Source organism: Papilio xuthus, unplaced genomic scaffold (assembly GCF_000836235.2).
Source record: "Papilio xuthus unplaced genomic scaffold, Pxut_1.1 DF825017.1, whole genome shotgun sequence".
NCBI classification, from domain to species: Eukaryota; Metazoa; Arthropoda; class Insecta; order Lepidoptera; family Papilionidae; genus Papilio; species Papilio xuthus.
In genome coordinates, this window is record NW_013533632.1 from 5,765,362 (window position 1) to 5,785,077 (window position 19,716).

A 19,716-nucleotide genomic window follows, 5' to 3' on the forward strand; every position below is an offset into this window, starting at 1 on the left:
ATTCGTACTTTGGTACTTTGTGTCGCCGCCCATTGTTTTAGAATTCTGAGCTACGTTGGTTTTCTTTTGAAATGCGGAGATTAATTAACATTTAAATGATATACGCATATATTTATAACATCCTGTATGTCGACTATGTCATTTCCTATTAGTATATTTATATGAAAATTAAGATTTAGACAAAAAGTTAGAAAAGCGATAGAAATGATTGCGTCTCGTCATCTGCAACAAATAAAAGAAATGCAGATCAGTTTCATATTTTAAATGGACAAAGGGATGTCAACATAATTGGAAAAACATCGAATTGGTCGTCCAAAACTCATTTAGTTCCTGTTTCTAGAAAAAAGACAAGAAAGCCAAGAGGACCAGATACGGTCCGGATGGCCTTTTGTCCACTCGGCTATCGGTTTCAATTTACGCACATTACCAATGTCCAGACTTATTGACAATGGAAATTAATTGACATTTCGTGCAGCACACAAAATATAACTTCCTCATTGAGCTTTTTAAAGGCGATTGTTATATTAATTCGTGTGCAAGTTTTTGAATTGATCTTGTATAAACAAAGACAAGTTACATAGACGTTTACTAAAGTTTACAGCTAGAACAGAAGGTGCACGTACAATATAACTTAAAAATACTGTTCGAAAAATCGCTGACTCTGTTGGGCCATAAAAAGGAAAACGGCTGGATAGAAGAGAACAATAGCCAACTTTAGTACAAGTAAAGTATATGGAGGAGGCACTTGAAACCTATTCCTTATACCTTTTACTTTTGTTACGAAAAGAAGTGGAACGATGCAACAAAACTGTTATAAATAATGGAAGAAATAGAGAAAATAAAATAAAAGTACAATGCGGTACATTAAAGTTTCCTCACGTTTTCCGCACTTGAATATATTGTTTCAATTCACGAAACTCTAAAAAAAATAAAATCGAAAATTATAATGAAATAAAAACAACACGAAAACTTTGAGTAACTTTCAAGCGGATTATCGATAAAAGACAAAATTAAAACTTCAAATTGATGTATTTTCTATATTAATTATATTAAAAAAATGTTTTGTACATTTGAACCCACTTCAAATTAAACACGATCTTTAATTGATTGTGATTGAACAATTGACATGGTTTAAACAAGGGTCTAACCATTAAAACACAGATTGTTTCAACTACATTGCATCTTAAACATATGTTAACCATCATGGTGAGATTAGACATTACAGGAACTCATAATTATTGAAATGTGATTATGCGATCTTGACAAGTAAAGAACAAAATACTTATAACGGAAGCAGTTTTGGTGATACATATTTGACAGTAAAATATACTCTTTTACAATCACATTGACGTCTATAATATCAATGACCGGCGGTCAAAGAGTTAAAACACATATGTAACTGAACAGTTCTAGCTATCTTTTTAGAGTGATCCAGGAAGTATTTAAGTCTCGAAGATCATTATTTCAGTTGTTCATTACTTCATAATTAGAGTTTTAAGTATAACAATGAACATTTTCTTTCTATTTACGGCGTTTAACGTTTGCGATGTTTACCCATTTTACCCGCCGGAGTAATGTTTGTTGGTCTAAACTATATGCTAAGCTGTAAATGCGGCCACTTGTTAATACATAATAAAATATACTGCATATAAGTTATTTTATTTACTTCAGTCGATAAGAATATAAGTCAATATTCATTAATGCCTGTTATTTTTTACGTACACGAACAAAACCTAACAATGAATATGACTATGTCTATGAATTAAATCATAACGCAAAAAAACTAAGAAAATATGAAAAATAATTTTAATGATTAAAAATAAAATTGTTTCTGAAATGAACTTACTCAGAACAAAAGCATTAATTTAATTTTAAATGTCATTTAAGAATTATCCACGGATATAAGTTCTCTTTTAATCGTGAGTTTCCGAAGCCGAAGCAACTAATCAGAATCGTATCGTTATTTCCGATTTCTCAGAATGAGTGGGATCATGTTGTTGTGTGAGTGTTTCTGCAATGGAAACGGTTAGACAGACAAAGTTACAGACCACGTTAATAAGCTAGCAAGCAATTTAAAAGTTGCATCGCATTTCGTTTCAGTCCCTTTTCATATTAAAAAAAAAAGTTTTTCATAATATTCATTGAAAGAGTGGTTCAGAGTTAAAATAACTTTGTAACTTGTTTAGAGGCGTCGCTCCAAATGGTCATGTTTAAATGTAAAATGTTTTTTCAATAAAACTTTTTGAATACTTTCAGGTAGTTTTATTTGTTGAGCTTTTTCTTTTCGTGAATATATTTAATAAGTTAATGAATGTAATATACTTTTTACATTATAATTTCTACACGAATAAATTGATATAGTTTTTTTCTTCTATATTAAATCATTACATACTATAATAAATATATTACTTATACAAACCCGTAAAAAAAAATATCATCGGTCTACTCATTGTCGTAAAAAAAGATAACTAACAATTATCTTTCTTATGATCGTCGAAAAGGAGGAGTTCCGATTAATTAAAAACGAATAAATTAATGATATATCTGAACTGCTTCGAAATAAAACTACTTGTTAATAATTGCTGACAATTTAATAAAATTAGCATTTGAAATAAAAGAAAATACTGCCCCTCCCCCCGCCCCCCGGAAAATCAAGTGACGACATCTTTGTTTTTTGTGCAAATGTTTCAAAATTCGAAACCCGCGATAGTAGTTACGAAATTATACATGAACTAATTTAATATTTATGAACATATCTGTAATGCTTTTACTCGTAAATTTTTCGTTTAACCCGAAAACTATTTTAGATAGCGGTATCAAAGTTATTTTAATTAAAACCAACTCAGTTTGCTATAACAATAAAGTCGGGCTTTGCAAAAGTTTGCAATACTAAATTAAAAACTCACGTTAATTAATAAAGACCAACATTGCGTGTCGGAAATATATTAACATGTTTAACATTTTAAACTAGTTTTTAGGTTTTTTTATATCATAAGGTGGCAAACGAGCGGCCACCTGGAATCGCTGAAATAGCGAAGTGACCGTTTCACATAGACTGCTGCTGCATATGCGTTGCCTACCTTTAACCGACGAAGGAGAGGATACACAGAAAAAATAATTTTCCCTTTCCATGAATCCTCTCATTCGGAAAGTCCACTTCCACTTACTTTCCTTATAAGGAAAAGCGTGGAAAGGGAAAGAGGACTAAATTAGGCCTCCGGGACGCCCACTCATCAGACGAAACGCGGAATTGCTTCCACTAAACGCCTGTCTTCTGTATGGTCGTGGTATTTCACCGTACGAGACAGGCTAATACGTGCGAAGATGTTAAAGCGGGTTCTACCACTGTTAAGAATTAAAAAGAAAAGCTTGGAATAATCTTACTGATGTTATAAATACGAATATACGATAGATGGAATGATGGAAATTCAAAGGTATCTCCAGAACACCTACATGGATATCGCCGAAATTTGGCATACACGTAGAACATAGCCTGGAACAACATATAGCCTACTAATTAAGTTTTTTTTAATTCCGCGAGGGCGAGTCGCGTTTGACAGCTAGTTATCCATATTTATAAATAAAAAAAATAACAATCTAATGTGCATAAAGTATGTATGCAAGAAGACGATTGTTTAACATTTTTTTTTTAATTTGAATAATCATTTCTCGTTATTAGTATTTTCAAGTATTTCAATCAAATTCTTAAAAGCGCTGCGCTTTGTTTATACGAAATGACTCTTTTTTCTTACAGCGGTAAGATTTTTCAAGAACCTGCCACAAAGAACACTCGAATGTTCAGTACAATGGCAGGCATAAATTGCGGACTCTAATAATAAACTTAAAATAAGTCGAAAAAGCGGATTTTTATAAAATTCTTTTACCGTATTCCAGCTTACCTTCGAATAAAGTCTGTAGTATTTAAAACATCTCTAGTTCATTAAAATGAATCCTCTCTTCCGATAATATTACCTTCAAGTAACTAATTAATAAAATTTCAAATGCAGTCTGTAAAAGTTACGTTTTTGTTACTCGACTTTCATTAAGTTTGAATTTTAATTGTAATTCTAAGAACTTCTTCTAATTATTTAGTTAAGGAAGTAATTGCAAACCGCGGAAAAGAAGCCAAAGATAAATTGATTTTTTCAGTTTTTACGTTGTAGGATTTATTTAATAAAGATTTTATTTGCTCCTGGCTCCTGGTATAGTTAGTCTTATCTTAATGTGAAATGGTGGTTACACTACAAAGAAGAATTACACGATACTAAAGGTCATTTATTAAACTTCACGAAATGTTTCTATCGAACTGTTTCAGTTCAAGGTTCCACTTAAAACTGAACTTTACCAGTACACTATTTATAGAAATATATTTATTTTGAATATCAACATAATATGACACAATTCTACACTCAATTTGCAGAATAACACATAGTAACCTTTTTTCGCATGAGCTAGGTGTTTTCTCGAAATTATAATATGAGATTTCCGGGAAAACCGACAGCTACGTAACATGCATTTAATATCAGAATGGAACTTTTTGATATTACATCCCAACATAAGTACTTGGAATTCCCGCATACAAGCTACCGGAATAGACTTTTAAGAAATTGGATGCATTAGGTTATCACCGATTTTTTTTTTAAGATTTATCTAATAAAAAAATGTTTCAGTATCTATCTTTAAAATATTAGTACGGATTACTAATTACCGTTAAAATGCTGAGGTAAAGGCTGACAATTTTAGACTTATAATTACCAAATTCCAATGTTTGGTTTTAATCTGACTAGCTTTATATTGTGTTGCAAAAACCATTTTGTTTTGTGGGAGCGACTAAGAGAGCAATAAACAATATCGCTTTGCGCAAAGTTTTGTTCGCCTCTTGAGAGAATACTAATGACGTCCTAACTCTTTCATTCTCTTTTGTTATAGCTGTACAAGCAAGTTAAGGAAAAGGAGTTTTCCTTTGGGACGACCTCGGTTTATATATGCTATACAGGCTATTGTATGTTTCAACAATACTCAAAATTCATGTTTGCACAATAATATCCAAATAATGGCAACTACTAATAAATGCTTTAGATGGAAACTTTGGTCGCATTGTTTAAAGATTGAATTATAATTTAAAAATAATTTTGGGTTATTAAATAATCGAGAAAAAAAATATTTTAATCCGGTATACAGTAAGTTTTATTAAATAAAAATCAATTTTAATACATTAGTTCCGAAGTTCCGAGGATGCCAGCAAAGGCTTTAAAGAAAAACAAAATAATTGAATAAAAATATTTTTCGTTTTACATAAAAAGTTTGCTTTATCACATTATTTGGCGTTACGTTGATTATTTGTACTTTGTTGTTGAATTGTTTTTTTACAAACATCTGCGTAACGTTTTTTTGGTGCGTAATCTGAAATACGTCGGGAGCGTTTCATTTCGGGGTCGGTATTGATCAAGGTATGCGACGGAAGATTTGAGTCAAGGTAAAGGAAAAGGTCGTCGTCCTTTGTTTCCCCACTTGTCTACGCGCCATGACTGCAAAGCGAGTAACATCAATTTGGCGAAACATTTCTACAAGGGGAATGTAATTTGGTAACGAAAACATACAATATTATATGAAATAGGAGAAGCAAAATGTTACGAGAGATATTTCTTACCGTGGCCACGTTTCTTCTTACTTGCCACCTATAAAATATTTGCCACACTTAATAACAACAATAAATATATCGTGATTTTTTTTTGTGACTGATTGCCACTGTTTGCCTTGAGGAGGCATTTACAGCTTCACCGGGCTTGAGGTGGCCGAGCGCAGATGGCACTTAGCCTAAACCTCCTTTAAGAGTAAGATATCGTGATATTAATACATTATTTTGGATTAAAAAACCTCACGGGTATACACAGAATATGTTAAAACACTTTTAAATTTCCTAACTACATTGATTTTTATTTACATAGTTAAGTAGATCAGAATATCTTTACGTCATGTATCAAAAGTTAAAGGAAAGTTTTTCAAGTATCCCGAAGTGGAAAGTTGAAACGAAGTAGCTCAGGATCTAAGGAGAATGCTTTTTACTATAAGGCAATTTAAAACATGAGTTGTTTGAGTTAATGTATAACATTCTGCCAGTAATAGAAAAACTTTGAAAGAGTTTGTAAAGGATTAAATTATTTAAAATAAAAACAAAATATAAGAGAAAGGTTTGCATGGTATGTACGCTCATGTTATTTGTAGTGGGAAACTGTATGTGACAAGGGGTAATTGGTAAGGATTAGCCAAAGTAGTGATTGATGGATTGCGTTAAAAGTTACCTAATCAGAAACTCAATGACTACTGAAATCACGAATGATAGTTGATCTGTCGAAAACCTGTTTGGTTTCCAAATAGAATGGGATAATGCTAGGGAGATGATTACATGGAGGAAAAATAAAGTACGTATTTTTATACTTTAAATGGCATAACAATTATCTACATCCTTGGAAATAGAAAATTATTATATCTGCTTACATCTTACTAACGCCCTTAATTGCTATTCATTTATTAAGTTTTAGAAGAAATAATAATATTTTAATATTGAGTTATAAAGTTAAGCGTACGTGGGTTAAATTACCAGAGGTTCTTTTATGTTTAACTAGAGCTGTTTTCAGTAATAAAGGTTAACTTTAGAATTACGTATACCTTGGTATAATATAATGTTGACTTTACTCTTTAATGCCGTATCTTTTAAATCTCGGATAAAGTTGAAAAGGGGGCGATATTTTAGAGATTGTAAGGGAAAGATTTAGTATAGTCTCTTTGCCGAGCATGTGTTGAAAAGCCGAGATTGTAAGGCTAAAGTATTACACGGAATTTATTCTCAAAGACGTCAGCAAGGTATAAGATTAAGACAGAAGATTAAAAATCTTTATAAAAATAAATAATTTAAGAAAATTTTCCAAACTAAGTGTAAGTGTTTTGACATACTTGTCTCGCTCTCTTGTTCACACCACGCGGCATCTGAAGTGTCGAAGGGCTGCCACGATGAAGTCATGTAATGTTTAGTTGTAATGTAATGTTGTTGTAGTTTCACTAAAACTCGAGAACGGCTGAACGGATTTATTTTATCTTGGTCATGAAATGTTCGTGGGGCTCTAGGGAAGGTTTAAAAGGTGAGAAAATTTGAAATAATTGCCGGGAACCAATTATAGTTTTTATACATTCCACGCGGAAGGAGTCGCGGGCGACAGCTACTTAATCAAAGAAATAAATAAGTTCTTTTTTACAATCTGTAAAAATGTAGAAGTTTGTGTACTACAAATTCAGGAAAAGAACATTTGACGTGAAGAAAATAATTTATCAAAAGAAGCGACTACCATTGAATGTATGAAGTTTTATTATAAAATCGAATATTGAAAAGAGCACGCAGGTATGGATTGCGGAATCAATTGGACTAGCTCTGGACCCGCAATAGCAGTTTATTTCCCCAAGCTTCTTTGAATAGAGAAACTGGAAAATATTTTTATTTTTCTCAAGATGGTTTGTGACCTAACGTCTTTTGAAATCTGTTTAGCAAGTCGCGTTTTTAAACTTAATGTGTTATTTGGTTTTATTAAAATGGTTTTTAATATTTATGAAAGGCAATTTTTTTAAGATTCGCATAGCAAAAAGATTTTAAGCATTTTCATTGCTTAAAATGCTTTATAAGGCCTGGTACATATTATATATATTTCCAAAATAATATGCCAGACTGTCTAAATATTCATACATATACAATATCTTCATATTTCTGAAAATTATGAGAAAAAGTTTGCTAAACATGACTGGATTTTGACTTTCATGAACCATCTACAAAGTTTTGATAACATTAGCCATTGACAGTTATCTTACTCGATATATGCGTGTAAACTTTATGTTACTAATATTATAAATGAGAATGTTTGTATGGATGGATGGATGTTTGTTTGAAGATATTGCGAGAACGTCTCTACGGATCTCGCGTAAATTTGGCATAATGTGGACGAACACATAGGCTACTAATTAACTTTTTTTTAATATCACGCGGCCGGAATCATAGGCGACAACAAGTTAAAAACAAAAACTTTGAATGCAAATTCTATTAAAAAATCACATATTTTTATTCACATACTTATTAAATATTGGACTATTTATTGGACATTTCATTTGTAACGTCGTTCGTCAATTTGTAAATCATTTATTTCGTTCCTTTTATTTTTATTCCATTGTTTTATAAGCATTATCGTCAGCGACGTCAAGTGTTGCCCTTTACTGCCTCGCCAGCTGACATAACTCGAATTCGATTAAAAGATCACTCGTTGCACCACCTTTTTAATTGTTACAATAATGTTAAAGCTTCTCGTATTGATGGAGTTATTAATTAATTGCTTTTCTACAATAGATGTGAATAATAGGTCTGAGAAGGTAGTGGGTGGGGATGTTGTGGCGCCAATCGGTCACACGATATTCTAAGAAAGTAAGCTCTTATCGTGCCGCCTACGTAATGTAAGCACCATTGTCCGTGTTAATGAAGCTGTCATCACGTCATGTCTCATAGGGTCTGACAGTTTTGCTAAACGGATTCTCAGTAACTTGTATGTAAAAATATCTATTTCTAAATTCTAAGCATTACTGCGAAGATAATAATATGGGTTAATTTGAAAAACTAAGTAAAAAACTAAATTCTTTTAGCTTGCTATAGAGAGTTGTTCCAGCAAATAACTTAGGTTATATGTAGTAATATCATTAAGAACCAGCTTGTAGGTGTCAGTGTATAAATGAACACCGTATTCGATAAGCGGTTTTGTGGTTGTTTATTTTATTTTAATACTATTCTCATGTATATTTTCTACTCTATTAATAACTTACTTATTAAATTCTATAGTGCGGGGAAAACCCGCTTTTATAGAAGAGATAACATAGTAGATATTTGAAGTCTTCATATCTTTTGATTGATCGCTGGCGCCCCTGAATATGTCATATTATACGTGGAACCAACTAGTTACTTGTTAACTGTCAGTGACAAAAGGTAAAAAGAAGAAGACCGCAATGCAAGCATAAAACTTACAAGAATGTACTTGACGTCGCCTGCGACTTTCTACATTTATTAATAAAATTATTATAGTAGTGTGTTATTTATTCTAATCTATATCTGTTCCAAATATCATACAGATCGAATCGATCGAATTACAAGGCGACGGCTAATATATACGTACGTCCGTGTATTCAAGTTTAATTATGTGTAATTACAAAATATACATTTTCAATTGTTAATTTTGTATATATCGATTTATCAGTTTCACGAAGACTTCATCGACACAGCTACTTAATTAGTAGGAGGCCAAACCGACAATTACTACTTATATGTTTCAAAGCTCTAACTACAATCAGGCCATTGGTTCCTATCGTTAATTATCAATGTATTTCTATCCACCGATATACAAACACAACACAAATTACTTTACACGTTTCACGATTTATTTCACAGTCTCTTCTTCTAAAATGTTGTGACAGACAACCATACATCTTACTAATATTTATATTATGTATATAAGTAGTAAGAGCGACTGTTTAGATGGATGTTTGTTTGAAGGTATCCTCGAAACGGCGGAACAGATCTCGCTGATATTAACAAAAGATATAAAATATAGTCTGGAAGAATACATAGGCTACTTCTTATTTTTTTTTTAAGTTCCGCGTGGACGGAGTCGCGGGCGATAGCTCGTGATATATACATAAATATGTACCGTGCGACCGATTTATTATATGTTTAACTATACGGGCTTGAATTATTCTTTTGTTCCTCGCACTATAAGTGACAGTTAGGTAATCATGCATAAATCATATAATGGTGGTGTAAAAACAACATTAGAAAAAAAACGACGTAAACGATAACAAAGAAAACGTCGCTCACACTCACACTTAAGAGCGTACAACGAGCACGCGTGCTAGGCGGCTCGGAAAGACTAATCTGTTTTTAATGGTCGTGTTTTAAAACAACATAGAGCAGTCTATATTTAACTGCACTTTTTCCGCCGTGTAATTGCAATAACCACCTTTTATCGAGTTTTCAATAAACAGGCGCGCAGTACTCAATATGCCATCTCCCTGCATATTTAATGGTGAGTTTTAAGCTATTTGGCTTTTAACGCTAACCACATTAAAACAAATTTCTCTTTTATTTTAATAACATAATATAAACAAATTTTTAATAGTATTATACATCAAAATCTGTATCTCATACACCAATTGGTATTTGATTTAAACAAGCTCTTGGTATGACAACACAAATGTCATATATAGGAATGGTATACGCAATCGTATTTTTTGCGGTCTGAACTCTGAACCACTAGACTATTGACGAATAAATAATTCTGAAGTCATAAATAATATCCAAGAAAAGATTTTACGTGGTTAGGTATCATAAATTAAAATTGTAGCAATAGCTATAAATTATTTTACTCAACGTATAAAAGCCCCTATTGTGAAACAAGGTTAACCTGTAATACATAGAAACACTAGCTGTAGCCCGTGACTTTATCCGCGTGGAATTATTATTATGATTTAGCAGCTTATAGTATACCAGCTAATACAATGACCTATCTGTCTTCTAATTTGATTTATACAACCATCCATACGTTCCAACTTTGCATTTATATTATTAATAAATTCCAAGTCAGATTTTTTAAAATAAATTATGAGTGTAAAGGAGAGTTTAAATAACAGTATTAAGTTTCATTTCAGTGAAAACAATTAAAATATGAAAAAGGGTCTTACTTTTTAGCTACAAAAGTGTTTGTGGGAAGGCGACGCCGGCTATAGAAAACATTGTGAAAGTTCCAACAATGTTGTACAGAATGCGGTCGAAAACAGAAAAATTCTTAAAAACGCGGAGCGATGTGAAACTGATCACGGTGGAGATGAATACAAAACGCGAATGAAAATATTTTCTTTTGCTGTATTTATAGCAGTATTGAAACCGACACGGCAGCTTGAAAACTGAGTAATATTCGAAAGACATGAAAATGACTATGCTATTAAAGTGTAAGATATCAATTTTTATGGAAAATTAAATCATTATACAAAATCAACATAATTGCATATATTTAGAGCTGTCAAAAAGTGTAAAGGTATGCGCCCATTAGCCTACGCCGGACGCACCGCACGCATGGCCCGAAAAAAGGTTTTAGTTTGCTTTGTATGATTTTAGATAGAACTGCGTCCATCGAGCACGCTCACATCGCATCAAAACAAATCAAATTTGTTTAATCCGTGAGTGCGGTCCGTCCAGCGAAAGCCAGTGGACGCATATCTCAACACTATATTAAAATTAACTTTTAACAAAACTATTAAAAAAGCGAAAATATTTACATTACAGTGGACTGAATTATTTGCCAGTGCTTTAGTATTTACGTTTTGTTATAATCTTTTACCCATTATTTCTATCTTGACTATCGGGACTTCAAGATAAATCATAGTTTACTTTTATACAACGGATATAAAATAGGTATTGGCTGGTATGACTAAAGTATGACGTAAAAAGAGGAGTGTTTTATAAGTTTGTAAGATTCAGACGCTTTTGTCTATCTGTCTATGTCCACTCGGCGTCGAAACAGATGGTCTCATTTCGAAGCGGTTTTATTTCTTTTTGTTTGATATTTGCTTTTAGCGTACACAGTTCTTAGCTTTGTTTCATGACAACTGAATTTCCAACGTCAAAAATAGAAATTTCAGGTTTAAAATTTTCGGATCCATTATGAAATGGAAATAGAAATTTCCTTTACCAATGTATCTAAGAAGCTTTTCTGTTTTTGTATTCACTATTCATTTATTCGTATAAATATGTCTGATTATAAGCCTCGTCAGGCTAAATCAAGCTCCGATTGCAAATCAATGTTCGAATTTAAATACAGGCAATAATTTTTTTTCTATTTCTAAGCGAATATTTTGTTTCTCATACCTAGGTACCTAGGTATGAAACTTCAACCGCAAAGAAACGTGTAAAAATGAATGAAATAATTTCATCAAAGCGAGGAAAAATAAAAGATCTAGAAATTGCTGTTTCTTTTCTGCGGTTATTTAATCAGAGTTTGCTTTGAGACGTACAATTTAATTAGCTATTATTGAACAGAAGCAATTAGATTACACACTTCAAAGAATGACATTTGTAACTTAGATTCGTATTTTTAGAATAACTTATATCCATGTAATTTATAACAATATGTGAAACTTGCTATGTAATAGATTGAATTAAACGTTGTAAGCTAAGACCACTCTTATTTATCGCTGTCGGAAATAGCAATAAAGCAACGTCGGAAATTTCTCGCCAAAAAGTTTCTATTAATTTTTTTGGGAATTCTTTTCCTTAAAGTCTTCGTTTATATTAATATTATCATTTTGCCGCAAAATTTATTATGTTTAGTGGAATAGGGAATGCTGCATAAAATATTTTTATACAAAATGTAATCGGTTGAAGTAAGCTACGCGTATTATATTAAACTGTAACTTTTCTAATTTCCAGAATACGCATGACAATCTAAAATCTGTGATAACATCTATTTCGTTCTGATATTCTGTGAAATTACTTTTACGTTTTAGGTAGCTTGTTACTTTCATTCAGTACTTTTGTTTTCTAGTTGTATTTAGCTTTTGTATTGAAACACTTTGATTTTTTTTATTTTAAATACCTCAAAATATCTCTTTCAACTTAGACTTTTAGTCGGCTAGATTCTAACCACTACGATGTTACGGCTCATAATTTAATATAATAAGCCATTATACTATGGAACATTAATATTAGCAATATTAACCCAATTCCCGATTTTCCCTTAACCCTGTTTAATATGTTGGCAGGCTCTACTAAAGCCATATTTATAGACGTCTGTCAACGTATGTTTATGAATAATAAAAACAGCCAATAAACACCAGTAAGTAGATAGTTATAGGTTCCCTCACTTTTATCGACAGACCAAAAGAAATATGTATAAATAGTAATACAAGCTCGCGACAACGCTTGCGAATGTAAATAATTTAAATCTTTATTCCTGTCATCTTTTATTTAATTACGTTATACGATTATCTTTGCTTGTCTAATAAAGTAGTATAAATACTTATCCATAATATTTGTATAACATTGGCCGTAAACAAATCAATTTCATCATTTAAAAAAATAAATTAGATCGATAATTATGCTAGATATTTTACTTTATTAGTCGCGTAGAGACGATTTTCGATAGTCCACCTTTTATTAACAACGCCCGACTGTTCAATACCATTAGTTAACACGTAACGTTATGAGCAAAGCGTCTGCGCACGAGTGATAATATATCAGTAAAAAAATCTCTTCTACCGAATACCAGAGAAAAGTACGAATTAAAAGACAACTTGCACTAGAATACCAGTTAAGAAGTTAAGGCTACAGGCGTTTTAACATGATCATAGGAACACAAACACATTAATGTGGGCTTATATACTCACGTAAAATCCTCTCCTATCAGTTATCCTATATGGTTCTATGTTGATGTTAGTATTGGTAAGATCATTTGAAATTAATGAGTAATCCGCACACCGATGCAAAATGGAAACCAGTAATTCTCTAGTTATTACGCTTTGCATCGACAATTTGAAATTTCATATTAATTTCGATTTACGTACACACCGATTCGATTGTATAGAATTCAAATAGAGTTTTATTGATCCATAATTATTGCGTGAATTGCATTTGGTACTATTTTATATTTATAATTATTATATTCTTAAGATTTACTTCAGAAATTCATTTATTTTTATTCTATTACAACACTTTGATAATTTGTATAAAGATATTAGTTTCTCAGTAAGCTTCTTAATGGAATCGAGCACGGCCAAAGATTAAGGACGGATTATGGGCTAAGGTTGGATAAAGAAATCATTTAATGTGATAAGTCCGCCTTTGTTCACTCGAATTTATAATTTAATAGGTACTTATTTCTATATAAATAATACTACATTTTATAATTACAAATATGATTTAAATTTCATGTGAAATTCTTTATTTAAATTTTTTAACAAATATTGATATTACTTTACAATTGATACAAGCAATATGTATAACGATTTTATGCAGGTTATTATATTCTACTAGCGGTTGCCCCTGAATTTGCCCGCGCGGAATTCAAACAAAACTAGTAATAAATATTGACTATGTAACTAATCGATGTATTCAATGTTAACAAACAAACAATCAAATTTTTCCTTTCTATAATATTAATATTATAGATTAATGCTACTTGACATTATCTTGGTAGTGAAAATAAACATATCTACATTAACATAAGTTATTGAATAATAATTGGTGTTTTTCCAGAAATAAAAATTGTTATTATTAAAAAAGTGTAATAGATAGATATATGCTATTGCGAAATTTTATTTAAAAAAATTAAAGAGCTACAATTCGTTCATAAATCTTTTTATGTAGGTCCTATAGTTTAGGCTACATAAGCCAAAAAAGCAAAATTATCCCATTTTTCTCCGTGTTTTTGGCGCGGTTTATTGAGAATAACTCAAAAACTACTAGATAGTTTTTAATGATTCAAAAAATGGGATCAAATGATACGCAATAACTTTCGAATAAAAAGGGAATTATGAAAAACGGCCCACTCCTTTTTGAAGTCGTTTAAAAAGAGTATTTGTGAAAGGAAAAAAGTATTTTACACACGTTTGCTGTAATATGGGAAGTTGAGAAATTATTCAATTTTCACTTCACGTGGCTACGTTGCGAGTGAGAAGACTTATTTAATAACTGTCACCATTCATATGCCCGCTATAGTGTTGCTAGATATTAATTACTACCGTACCATATATTGTGTAACACTACACAATAAATAATACTTAAAAAAATCCAAAGAGGTTTTATTGAAATTATATTACAACTTTAAATAGACTATAAACAGATAAGAATTATTATGCCAAAAGTTTCAAACAGCGAACTTGAAAAAAACACACGAGTTTGTTGTTTTTTATGTTTATAGTATACGAAGAGGCAAGAACAACGTTAGTGTTCCAAATTGCTGGTGTTACCCTAAAGCGGCGTCCGTTTAGCAATAACAAGTTTATCTAGAACGCAACGATCCATATTTTCTGACTAAACTCAATCGGAGACGTACGTAGTTGAAGTTCTGACACTAAATTAAATCAATGGTGGCCCGATTGCTCAGCCATGGATGTCCACGCCTAATTTTGACGATCGTTAACAGTAACGAATTTACAACTCCAAAATACTATATTGAATTTATTTAAATGAAGCTGAATTTATTTCACAGGACATGGTAAAGTATATAAGTAATGAAATAACAGATTTTACGCCTATCAGTTTCTACTTCATGTTTAAAAATACACGGTATTAAGAACACGCTCTATAAGCTAATCTATAAGAAATATAAGACCTTTGATAACGAGCCGAAAGTTTTAATTACTTTCGTTAAATTAATACTTATAGATTTTACACATATCATAACAGTGGTAGTGCCCGCTTTAACATCTTCGCACGAATTGGCCCGGCTCGCCCGGTGAAATACCGCGACCACACAGAAGACAGGCGTGAAGTGGAAGCAATTCCGCGTTTCGTCTAATGAGTGTGCGTCCCGGAGGCCAAAATTAGTCCTCTTTACCTTCCCACCCTTTTTCTTATAAGGAAAGGATGGGAAGTGGAAGTGGACTTTCCGGATGAGAGGATGCATGGAAAGGGAAAATATTTTCTTTCTGTGCATCCTCTCCTCCGTCGATTAAAGGTAGGCAACGCATATGCAATTGCGTATGTCTATGGGCAACGGTCATTTCGCTATTTCAGTGATTTCAGGTGGCCGCTCGCTCGTTTGCCACCTTGTGATATAAAAAAAAATCTTATGATCTTAATTAATGTGTTAGTAACTCCAACTGTCCCTTAAAATCGAATATAAATATATAAATAAGTTATTACAAACATTCTCATTGATTCACAAGACGTTGAAATAAATCTATCACTTTCAATTCACTCGAGATTTTAAGGTCACAAATATGTCAGAGTTGAAGCTAAAATCTATTGATTTTCTTGATGTCTTGGTGTAGGTGTACAATATCTGCATGTAATTTGAAATCGCCCATTAGTTGAAGAGCTTTAACAACTTTACCACTTCCAAAGGTGACTGTGCACTCAGACTCGCAACTTGAACGTTTGTAAAGTAAATTAACACAAGCATACCCGAGAGACGTACGTTGGACATTTAACTTAAGTAGCTTGAAAACCACCCTACAACATCGAACTTTATGTTTTAGTCATTTTGGTTTCGGTTACATAAAATGCTTTAAAAATATATTATTATCCAATAGACAGTTCCAATTTAAATAGAAGGGATTTACCTAAGTCTCAATTAAGAAGAAAATATATTAGATGCAATTTAAATAGAGGAGACATTTATGCTTCGATACCTTCGCGCAAATAGGGTCCAATTAAGACGTTTAAATTGTGTATTTTGTTAATAGTAGCAGGTGGCACTCTTAATAGTGTTCAAATTTATCTGTAAGCTAGCCACTATTTTAACAGCACGGTTAAAGATAATATTAGTACTAGTTGGTTGAAATATTTCAATACAAATTTGAGAGCGGTGCGGGGTAAAATGTAAAGATAACTCAATAACCGCTTTAGTAAAATATGATAAAATGTCGCAACAATATTTAATCTTCAAACGATTCTTCTACAATGGCTAACTAGTACAGAAAGTATGACTTTGATGCGGTGCACGCACGGTAGTGGGGAGTGCGGTCTCCCGCTGCGTTTGTTTCTAGTTGTCACAGAGGAAAGCGACAGAGGAGAGGGGAAGGGGACGGCGTTTGTTTGAGATAACCGCCGCCGTTCTGCCAACGATTGCACGCGACTTGTTACCGATCCCCTTGAATAGACTTCAATCGGCTTTACTTTGTACTTGAATCTCTTTTAGCTTTTATTTTATTTGAAATAGGTCTAAACAGTGGGTGAAGTTTATCTGGACCAATGAGATAAGCGTTGCTATCGCTGTTAGTTTTAGTTAGAAAATAAATATAGAATATAAAATAAAATAAAAAATTCACATGGAAACTACAATACAAAGTCGTTCAAACAGTATCGGCATTTTTGGACGTTGACAGTTTGGCGGTAGTGTGCTGTCATAATTTAGTTTGACTTATGCCCACCAGTTTAAATAGCCTTGTCGGTCTATAAAAGAAAAACCTGACAAAATAGCTACAATACGACAAGGATCTTATATCACCGACAAGCTAGCGCTAGTGAGTTATCTTAATAAGTTGAATTGATGTCGGTCTTCGTCGGTATTTGTCGGTCTTTATATAATACATGTTTAGTATTTTCATACATAACAATATTTAATTCTTTTTATATACGATTATTATTATTAGCATAATTATGACTCTATTATTTGCTTAAAACAAACAAAACTCTAATTTTATTTTCAACATACATATACAGGGGCTAATTAGAAATCCTTGGAACTTGTAATTTAATTGTAAATTCTAATTTCCTTCAAACTCGATATTGTTGGATTTTAACCTCAAACATTGACATAAACAATACAATATAGTTGAATACAAACATAAAACAGCAACAAAACTTTCGTCGAGATATTTAATTAACGAGCTGTACGGCAGTTCTGTATGCCACCGGGATTTCATTGTGTTATATTACGATGAGAAATACCAAGCATATAATATTACATGAAAATTTTAATTATTTCATTTATAACGCATTTCCATTTAATAATTATTCGAGATTTTTGTGTATAATATTTATGAAAATAGTAGATGAAGTTTTTTATTTATTTTTTCATTGGTACTCAGAAGCGTAAACTAGTTGTTCGCGTAATTTTAAAAATCAATAATCCCAACAGAGTGTATAACTCTTTGGGTAAGAATAAGAATCGAATGACACCACTTGAAACTCATTAAGGCTGCTGAAAGTAACAATCTAAACATCATTCATACAAACCCATACATACAAAAATGCTTAAATGCTGGTAAAATATATTACCCCTTCTCAGTATCAATCAAAAGATGTACGAAAAATGGGTTTCTGAGACCGAAAATCCACGGTTAAATTGCTATCTAAGTTGTCAAAGATAATGACAGGGAGGACAATATATTTCATACAGATATATTGGTCTCGGAAACCAACTGTTAAACATTCGTGGCGCTAACTTTTAACTTAATTGGTAGGCAAGAAGTAGTTAATTATTATAGTGTATTTTAGTCGGCTATGTTGAACTTTGTATTGACAGAACTTCGTTCAATAAGTAGGTCGGTTAGACGTCGTCGAACTAATTTTGCATTCTGATGCCGGCCACGTGCCCTACTAAGTTAAAAATGACTGCAGACTTTTTTAAAGCAAGAGAAAAAAAAATGTTAATATAAACTTTGATTTTAAAGTCACTTTTACCATATTTTATTACAGTAAAAAGAAGCAAAATAAAGTATAAAAAAATAAAGTTTATCAACTTTTGTATTTATTAAAAACACATCTAACAAATAACTATCAATGTTTTTAAGTCAGTTATCGTTTTAAAAAAAACTGGTGGAAGATTCTTCTGACTACGCTTTAGGATTATTCTCTAAAAAATCTTAAAGGTAAAAACAAAATCAAAATGTTGTTCAATATATGCTATTAATAAGCGGTATAAACAAGTAGGCCAATTGAGTTCCAATGAAGGAAATTGATAAAATATATCACTTATTTTTTCCTAGAAATGCTTATTTTCCAATGGAAGTCAATTGAGCGATTTTCCTCATTCTATCGATCTAATCTAGCGTTGACGTGGAAATAAGTTGACGCTTCTATATAAAACTAAAGCATAAATAGATTTTATACAAATAAAGTTTTTTTTTGCTTTGGCGTTTTTATAAAAAATATAGAGCAGAGTTAAGTAAATGTCAGACAATTTCTTTATCCATTATCGAGTAAATGATGGTTAGTTAAAGTAAAAAAGGATTGTACTGTATGCAACCGTGTTTAATTACATAATACTAAAAAAATTGGCCACTTTCCTACAATTAAAGATTAATTATTATTATTAAAGGTTTCTGTGACCACCTCTAAAAATATCTTAATCTCTGTTTTGTCAAAGATAATGCAATGATGATATTTGTATACGGGGATTTTGGTTTTAGTAACCAATGATATGCCGATTTTAATTTATTATATTTAAAACTAGCTGTCGTCCGCGACTCCGTCGTCATGGAATTAAAAAAAACTTAATTAGAAGCCTATGAGTTCTTAGAGAATATGTGCTACCTCTATGTTAAATTTCAGCGAGATCCATGCAGTCGTTTTTCTATTAAACTTCCATCCATCCAAACATTCGCATTTATAATATTAGTAAGATAGATCCTAAATGTCAAACTTTAATCATTAACAATAATTCAGTAGTCGAAGTTTGTGAGCATAGAGCGTAGAAAGTTAAGATAATTGTTATATTGAATCAATCGAGCGAAGCATTGACTGGTAACAGTTTCCAGTTGTTTGTGGTAATTGCTATAGTGGTCAGTGTAATCCTGTACTAAGCTGGCTTCCAGCTCGGAACGATTTACTATTTGCATTTATCACGGCAATATTCAAACTGTACATTGCTTAATCGATGCGTATTTCCGTGGTAATATTAGAGTAACTTGACTAGTTTCCTTGATATATTTATTACAATACTAGCTGTCACCCGCGACTCCGTTTGCGTTGAA

The 19,716-nt window shown here is 31.9% G+C and overlaps 1 protein-coding gene across 2 annotated transcripts in view; it reads left to right on the forward strand.

Annotated features, from left to right (window-relative positions):
• LOC106126481 (neuronal calcium sensor 2) overlaps positions 1 to 19,716 on the forward strand; it is a 62,699-nt gene that overhangs the window by 11,861 nt on the left and 31,122 nt on the right. The gene's annotated exons all lie outside the window — the stretch shown is intronic.